The sequence below is a fragment of the Triticum urartu genome, chromosome 6 (genome assembly GCF_003073215.2).
Source record: "Triticum urartu cultivar G1812 chromosome 6, Tu2.1, whole genome shotgun sequence".
Classification (NCBI taxonomy): domain Eukaryota; kingdom Viridiplantae; phylum Streptophyta; class Magnoliopsida; order Poales; family Poaceae; genus Triticum; species Triticum urartu.
The window spans coordinates 532,201,534-532,209,075 of NC_053027.1; positions in this window are offsets into that span (position 1 = coordinate 532,201,534).

The following is a 7,542-nucleotide window of genomic DNA, read 5'->3' on the forward strand; positions in this document are numbered from 1 at the left end:
GGTGCCTCGGCGTCGACAAACCCTAAATGATAAAAGCTTAGCTTTTAGGATGCCTCGGTGTCGACAAACCCTAAATGATGAGACCATGATAATTCCTCACAAACCAACCCTTAAATAACACTGAGCCATTATGCCGTCACCCTTGAAGCCTTGCGGGCATTTGCAGCCCTTAGCTTGTTCATTCTGTAGATTTCCAGACTATGTACCCTTAGGCTATTTGGTCAACTTAGAGATCTTGTTCCTTGACAATAACCAACTTTTTGACCAAACTTTTTTCCTATTTAGAGCGAAACATGGCCCACAACGATGAGGCCGGCGGTTCGGGCAAGCAATTCTGGGAGCTTTCCCAGGAGATGGAGGAAGAACCTCACCACTATGAGGACGTCGCGGAAGATACCGGCCCCGACTACACAACCCCTAGTGGCGTCGGGGATGACACCACTGATGGTGCTGCCGAAGATGCCACCACTGATGATGGCAGTGCACCCACAGATGGCAGCCAACCGAAGAGGCAACGGAAGGACCGGCGCCTGAACGTGCTCGGCACCGTCAAGGAGGAATTTACTAAAGTGTCCTCCAGTGGGCAGCCAATGACGCCCAAAGAATTAGTCAAGGGGTACGCGGGACAGCTCGGGTGCATTCTCTGGAGCACCGTCTCGATCAGCACCGAGAACCTAAGGCATCGTGACCGAGGGAATTTGCGCAACCTCCTCTTCACGTAGCTGCATGAACGATACAAGTTCCCCGGTGACTTCGCAAACACACGCCTCTCGGGAAATAAAGTGAACAGTGCCGCCCTAACAAAGATGAGCACGGCCCTGGCTACTTGGAGAGCCGCGATGAGGAGAAGGATTGAAAAAGGTGATAGTTATGAGAAGATCAAGGAGACAAATCCTTCAATCAGCGAAGCTGACTACCTGGAGTTCAAGATCAAGTGCGAGAGCAACGCAATCGCGGAATCAAGTCAGCGGGGGAAAGATATGCGGTACTTGAACTTAGGGGGTCCACAAACTCAGTCCCGGCGGTTATAGAGTGGCGGGACCTATATGGGACAAGGAGGAATCGGAGCATGCCGAGTAAGGCCTACCGCCCCTCTTCGATAAATACCATGACAAGCAGACCAGGAACTATGTCAGGGCCCGGTACAAGATTGACCCGGTAACCAAGGAGCTTACCACGGATCCGAAGACCAAGGCGCTTGAGCTTGTTCTGGTAAGGAATACACCCCCATGTAATTAGCTCCATATGGTTGCATTCTAATTAATGAAGCCAATTTTTTAAATGGTTCACGTTCCTTCCGTAGGAAACTGAAAGCAGTAGCGCGGGGTCGTCTCAGAGCTCCCCTTGGGACACCACTTTAAATAGGGCGTTGAACGTAATGAAACACAAGGATAAGCTCAGTAAGCCGACGTCAGCTAGTCATGTGGCCGGAAAAGGCTTGTCCACAAAATGGTCGGAATACTATACTACTAGGCGAAAGGAGAGAAACACCAGCTTGGAAAGCCAGGAGCGCGAGGTTTAAGAGCTCAAGGCATAAGTGGCGTGGATTCCGAAGATAGTCGAAGAGCAAGTGCGAGACCAACTGGGAGCGACGATCACTGCCATTATGCCTACCTTGCTTGAGGGGCTGCAGGCGTGGATTGCGGGCGGCCAACAGGGGCCGCCCCCGATTCCCAGCTTCACGGGCAGCAACTCGCACAGCGCACCGGCGGCGCCATTGGTGTCTCCGGCGGAGGCGGCATTGGTGTCTCCGGCGTCGGCGCCGGCATTGGAGCTTAATGCACCCGGGTTTGGGAAGAATACGCCGGCCGGCACCTCGGTAGCAAGCGGCCCCTCCGTCACTTGCACGCCCGCCGTTGGCAGTGCCTCGACATTAGCCAAGCTCGACACCATCACGGCAACTAAGCCTCTCGGCCGATGACTTCATCTCCTTGCCTTTGATTGGGCATCCCTGATGCCCTACATGTTTTTGGAGGGTGCCGCCGACGTTCCATGCACTCTCCTACACTTCGTGAACGGTGAGTTGATCGACGTTGCCAAGGCTAGAATCGTTCAACCGAGCAACCGCCTGTTCCACGGTAATCCGATGCCACCCAACGTGTATAGGGTTCAACTGGTTCGGGTGCTGCGGGGCTGCGACGACTTGTTACCTCTATATCGACTCCCTGGGGCCGACGAAGATGATGTGATGACCCTCAGCACCTGCATAAGCTGGTCCATGCTTTGGCCGAAGAGCTAGATTCGTTTGGGGGCGGGGGACACCACCCCACAGACAACACCGCCAGTTGTGCTGGCGCCAAGTCATGGCAAGACCACAACGCTACCGGACGACGACGACGAACATATGGCCGATCCGTACATGCATATGGCACAGGATCCGGATGACGACGACAGTACATTTACCAGGGTCGATAAGTACTTCAACAAACATGGCTACGGTGACGAATTCTTGGGGCCTCCTTCTCAAGAACCCAACCCTGCAAAAGACGATCGCGATCTAGCTTGTACCGCGGAGAAACCCAATTGCAACAGGCGTTGTGTGGCGTTTAGTTCTTAGGAGACGTCTCCAGCTGCCACCTTCACCGAGCCTCAGATAGCTGAGGTGCGAAATATTATCAGCCCCAACACACTCAAGAAGGTGGTCTCTGAGTAGAACTCGATCCCATTACAACAGAAGAAGAAGGGACAAAAAAGAAAGAATAACAAGGGTGCGAGCCAGCCGGCACCGAGTACGATCCGTGCTCAGGACGGGCCACCTTCATCTAAGGATATCTCGAGGAGGGTACATGTGGCGGGTAGGCCGATGCTACCGACTAATCTGCTCAATGCTGCAACTGGTGCTATGTGGAGTCTGCATGACAGTGTTCTTTCTTTGGAGAAGCGGCGTTTCTCCGAGAATGATGTGGCATACCCGGTTTTCATGGCCAAGGTGCTAGAGGGCAAGGGCTTTGTCGATAGCGCCATCGGGGGTATGATCGTCCTGCGGTTTGATGACATCTTCGCTATGTTTAACCTTCATCCGCTGCACTACACCTTCATTCGGCTATTTTCACTAAGTATGGAGATGCGGATCATTAGAGACAAGACCCCAGACATCGTGATAGTCGACCCATTCTACATGCGTGCCAAGCTCTTGGGCAGCGATGGGGACCGGCAAGTCGCGAGTTCATACCTCGAAGGCGTCATTCTGGCGAACCCAGATAAGGATAACTTCCTCGTGCCTTACTTTCCCGAGTAAGTCATCCCCTCACCGCCCCGTAACATATGATTTCTTAGATTTCGATCGTTCTTTTTTCTCTCTAACATTCCGTGTTTTGTGCAGTGACACACATTGCACACTCATCCTCTTAAGCCCGAACTATTCCATGGCCACGTATTTTGACTCGGACCGTCAGTTGAATAAAGACTACACAAATATCAAGAAAGCTCTTGATGATATTCTACCCGGCTACACCAAATCTGGAGGCACCTTTAGGAGGCCTTTTTAAGTACGGCAAGCACGTGTTCACCCACGTAACGACGTTCCCCTGCGTCAAGCAGCCGCCTGGCGGTCAGAAGGATGCCTACTACGCCCTCCATCACATGCGGGCGATCGTACGGGACCATAATGACCTTCTGCTACCAAATAGTCTCAAAGATTGGGCCGCACGCTTGTCGGCAATCCAGGATGCGGACCTCAGACAAAAAATCTTTCGCATCCAGTCGGAGTTTGCGGAATCATCCATCAAGATGTCCTTCGTACCTCGGGGCAGTTCTACCTCAGATATCAACCGTCCAATAGTGAAATAGAAACAACGCTACAAATGCAGGCTGACAACGATCGCGATTTCATGACCATCACGAAAGACGGCGGCTTCATCCACGCTCCGGTCCCTGAGTCGAGTCGAAAGTAGTGATGCTATGTAGTTCTGAAATATTGATTAGCTCATGTTGTAATTAAACTTTAATAAACTTGTATGTCTCATTGGTTTGGACAGTCGTTCAACTTATACGTAATCAATGCTATTTATTGGTAGGACCATGAATCGTGCTATTAATGTGTTGCTTTTCTCTTCCGATCCTTTTGTTGCATACTTATATATTGCTTATGTATTGTCTGTGAATTGCTACTAACGTTTTGTTTGTCTAGTGCATAGAGATGTCATCGTATGTCGTGTATAAGGGTAAGGTTCCCGGAGTCTACGACGACTGGGAGGAGTGTCGGAGACAGGTTCACCGTTTCAGCGGTAACAGTTACAAAGGGTACACCACTAGGGCAGAGGCGGAAGCTAGATACGCGCGCTTTCTAGCGGGAGAGAGGAGGGAGCGGAGGAGGAACCGGATGAAGACCAGTTTCATCGCGATGATGCTCATCGTGATGACAGCAGCTCTCTTCTATGTGATGGTAGTTTAGATGATCGATACCGACTTGTAATGTGAAGACAAACTCGCTACTCGCGGTCTCGAGACTTATAATGTTCTAACTTTGTTCGGTCTTTTGAATTCGGAGACTAATATGATGAATTGTATTCGGAGACTAACCTTCTATTGTATTCGATAAATCTGCTGTTTATATGTTGTGCTGTCTATATTCTGTGCAGTAATATATTTTGTAACCTGTGCAAATATCAGAAAATAAAAAAATTCCTAATATTCATACTAGTGGCGCACCATACTGCACTTTAGTGGCGCACTGCAATAAACATACTAGTGGCGCATTATCTAGAAGTGCGTCATTAGTAACCCAGAGCACAAGGTAAATATGGCCCCCTGAGAGGCATAGTAATGGCGCACCAGGGGACATATTAATGGCGCACTGCCAGGTGTGCCACTATTATCTGGGATACTAGTGGCGCACCAGGGGTGCGCCATTAGTACTTGTTACTAGTGGCGTGTTAATAGTGGCGCACCTGTAGTGCGCCGTTAATGTCCAAAACAGGTGCACCACTAATTAGCCTTTTCCTAGTAGTGCATTGTCTTGATTTGTATACCGTATATTGCACATGCACCGTCTATGTAGTTTTGTTATTGATTTCTTCTTTGTAAAACATGTATGAGAAAATTCATCAATTATACATGCAATTTACGTTGATGACTCTTCTCTCATGAAATTTTAATTTCGCAACAAACCCCTGTAGTTAGGGGCCTCATATTCTTTAGTTAACTGGAAAAGAAACATCAACTCCAATCACCCTCATCAATATAGTCCTCTGCCCTTTCCTCATCCCCATCCGCCTCCATCAACCTACCCGCCGTGCAGTGTCGTTGCTGCGTAGCCTCACTGCACCGCCCTATCCTACCCTATCCTATGTATACATTCCATTACAACATTTGTAGACCTAATCCAACAAACAAGACATGAATTAATTACAGATTATGAAAATGATAGATTTCACATATACATGTTCTTGTATTGTGTGGGTATGAGAATATCCTTTCTAAATTACTTATCCAAATCTATTGATCATTAACTTAGATTTTCACAAAAAGTCGCAAAATTTTGGTTGCCCTCCTCTGAGCCGTTGTTACCTTGACCATTGCTCTGAATCCACTTTCACGGAGTTGAAAAACACCCACCACCTCCACCACCACCCACACCGGTTAACCCTTAGACTCCCCTCCACCAGTCTTCTCTTTTTCCCGTCTTTTGGCCGCCTTTACCGGAGACACTCCGTTCGGACGTGTCGTCCCAATGTCCAGCTCAGTCTCGAGTCGTGTCCAAATCGCCTAAAACACACAAAAAAAGCAGGCAACTGAAGATTAGCAAATGTGTCATAGACTTATATTGATGGCGGAAGTTTCTAGGCGGCATCATTAAGTTTTTTTCTCTGGGCTGGCTAGGAGCCAGTCGGCTGAAAAGAATTTGCAGTCAGTCAATTCTGGATCTACCATTAATTTCTATTCAAATGGGAAAATAGAATTTCTATTCAAACATAATTGACTGGCCCAAATTATGAGTCAATCGATTTTGAAGAAACAACCTAGCCCAACTCTGCTTCAGCATTTTTGAGCATCACACAGAAACACACCCATGGGCTGGACCTACTAACGCGTCACAGCAAAACCCGCAAAAACAAAAACACACCTGACTACAAGGTTTCTCACTTTCCCCACTCTCCACTAGAAACAAACTATGAGATGGGGTCTAAACAAACAAAGAGCAGGAAGGAATCATATGTAAGAGAAAGAAAAGGAAGAAGTGGGAAGAATGACCTACAAGCTTTCTCATCCAGTTGAGTAGCAAGTTTATCCATTTTAATTGATCTTCTCCATATTTGAAATTCGTATGAATGAATCGCAACAGAGGTGTTGTAGGAAACCTCTAGTTTGACATAGGGATACTACAAAATGAATAATTTGTAAAGGTAATCAAATCCATAGCAGATACGCAAAATCTTATGAACAGAATATTACATAAAGAGAAAATGCTTGATCAATCAACTAGAAGCCTACAAGCATTGTCCCTTTGAAATTGGTATCATGCAGATTTCAAAATTGTAGGAATACAGTTCACATATTAAAAGTCATTACTACACTTATCATAAGTTTAAATATAGAAGTGATTTGATGTATTACAGTCAGATCGTAACCCCATAACTCAATTTTACAGAAAGATCAAAAGTCATTACTACTATGATTTTAAAATTTGCAGGTTCAGGTTGGAACATTTGCACACAAAGAACATTAGTAAAAACAAATTAACCATGGAATAAGCTATACACTCAGGTAAGTAAATTCTAATTTACAACCGTTCAAACATTACTTGAAGATAGGCAGCTCATATGTAGAAACATTTTGTAATTACTTTCCTGCACCTTTGAATTCAATGTCTGGATCACATATATCTGAATAAGCAAATTCATAGGACTAGTATTGCACTTAACAATACTAGAAGTACAGGAATGCTAGCTGACATAAATTTTACTAGAGCAGAATGAATTACCCTACCTGAAGATAAATTCAAAAGGCAAAAACAAAAATGAAAGAAATGTCTCCATAAAAAATGAATTATGGGAAGTCTATTATGTTCGGTTTCGTAGTAATTTCAAAATTTTCCTACGCACACGCAAGATCATGGTGATGCAAAGCAACGAGAGGGGAGAGTGTTGTCTACGTACCCTCGCAGACCGACTGCGGAAGCGTTGACACAACGTAGAGGAAGTAGTCGTACGTCTTCACGATCCAACCGATCAAGCACCGAAACTACGGCACCTCCGAGTTCGAGCACACGTTCAGCTCGATGACGATTCCCGGACTCCGATCCAGCAAAGTGTCGGGGAAGAGTTCCGTCAGCACGACGGCGTGGTGACGATCTTGATGCACTACAACAGCAGGGCTTCGCCTAAACTCCGCTACAGTATTATCGAGGAATATGGTGGTTGGGGCACCGCACACGGCTAAGGAATAGATCACGTGGATCAACTTGTGTGTTCTGGGGTGCCTCTGCCTCAGTATATAAAGGACTAGAGGGGGGAGGCTGGCCGGCCAAGGTGTGGTGCGCTAGGAGAGTCCTACTCCCTCTGGGAGTAGGATCCCCCCCCAATCCTAGTTGGAATAGGATTC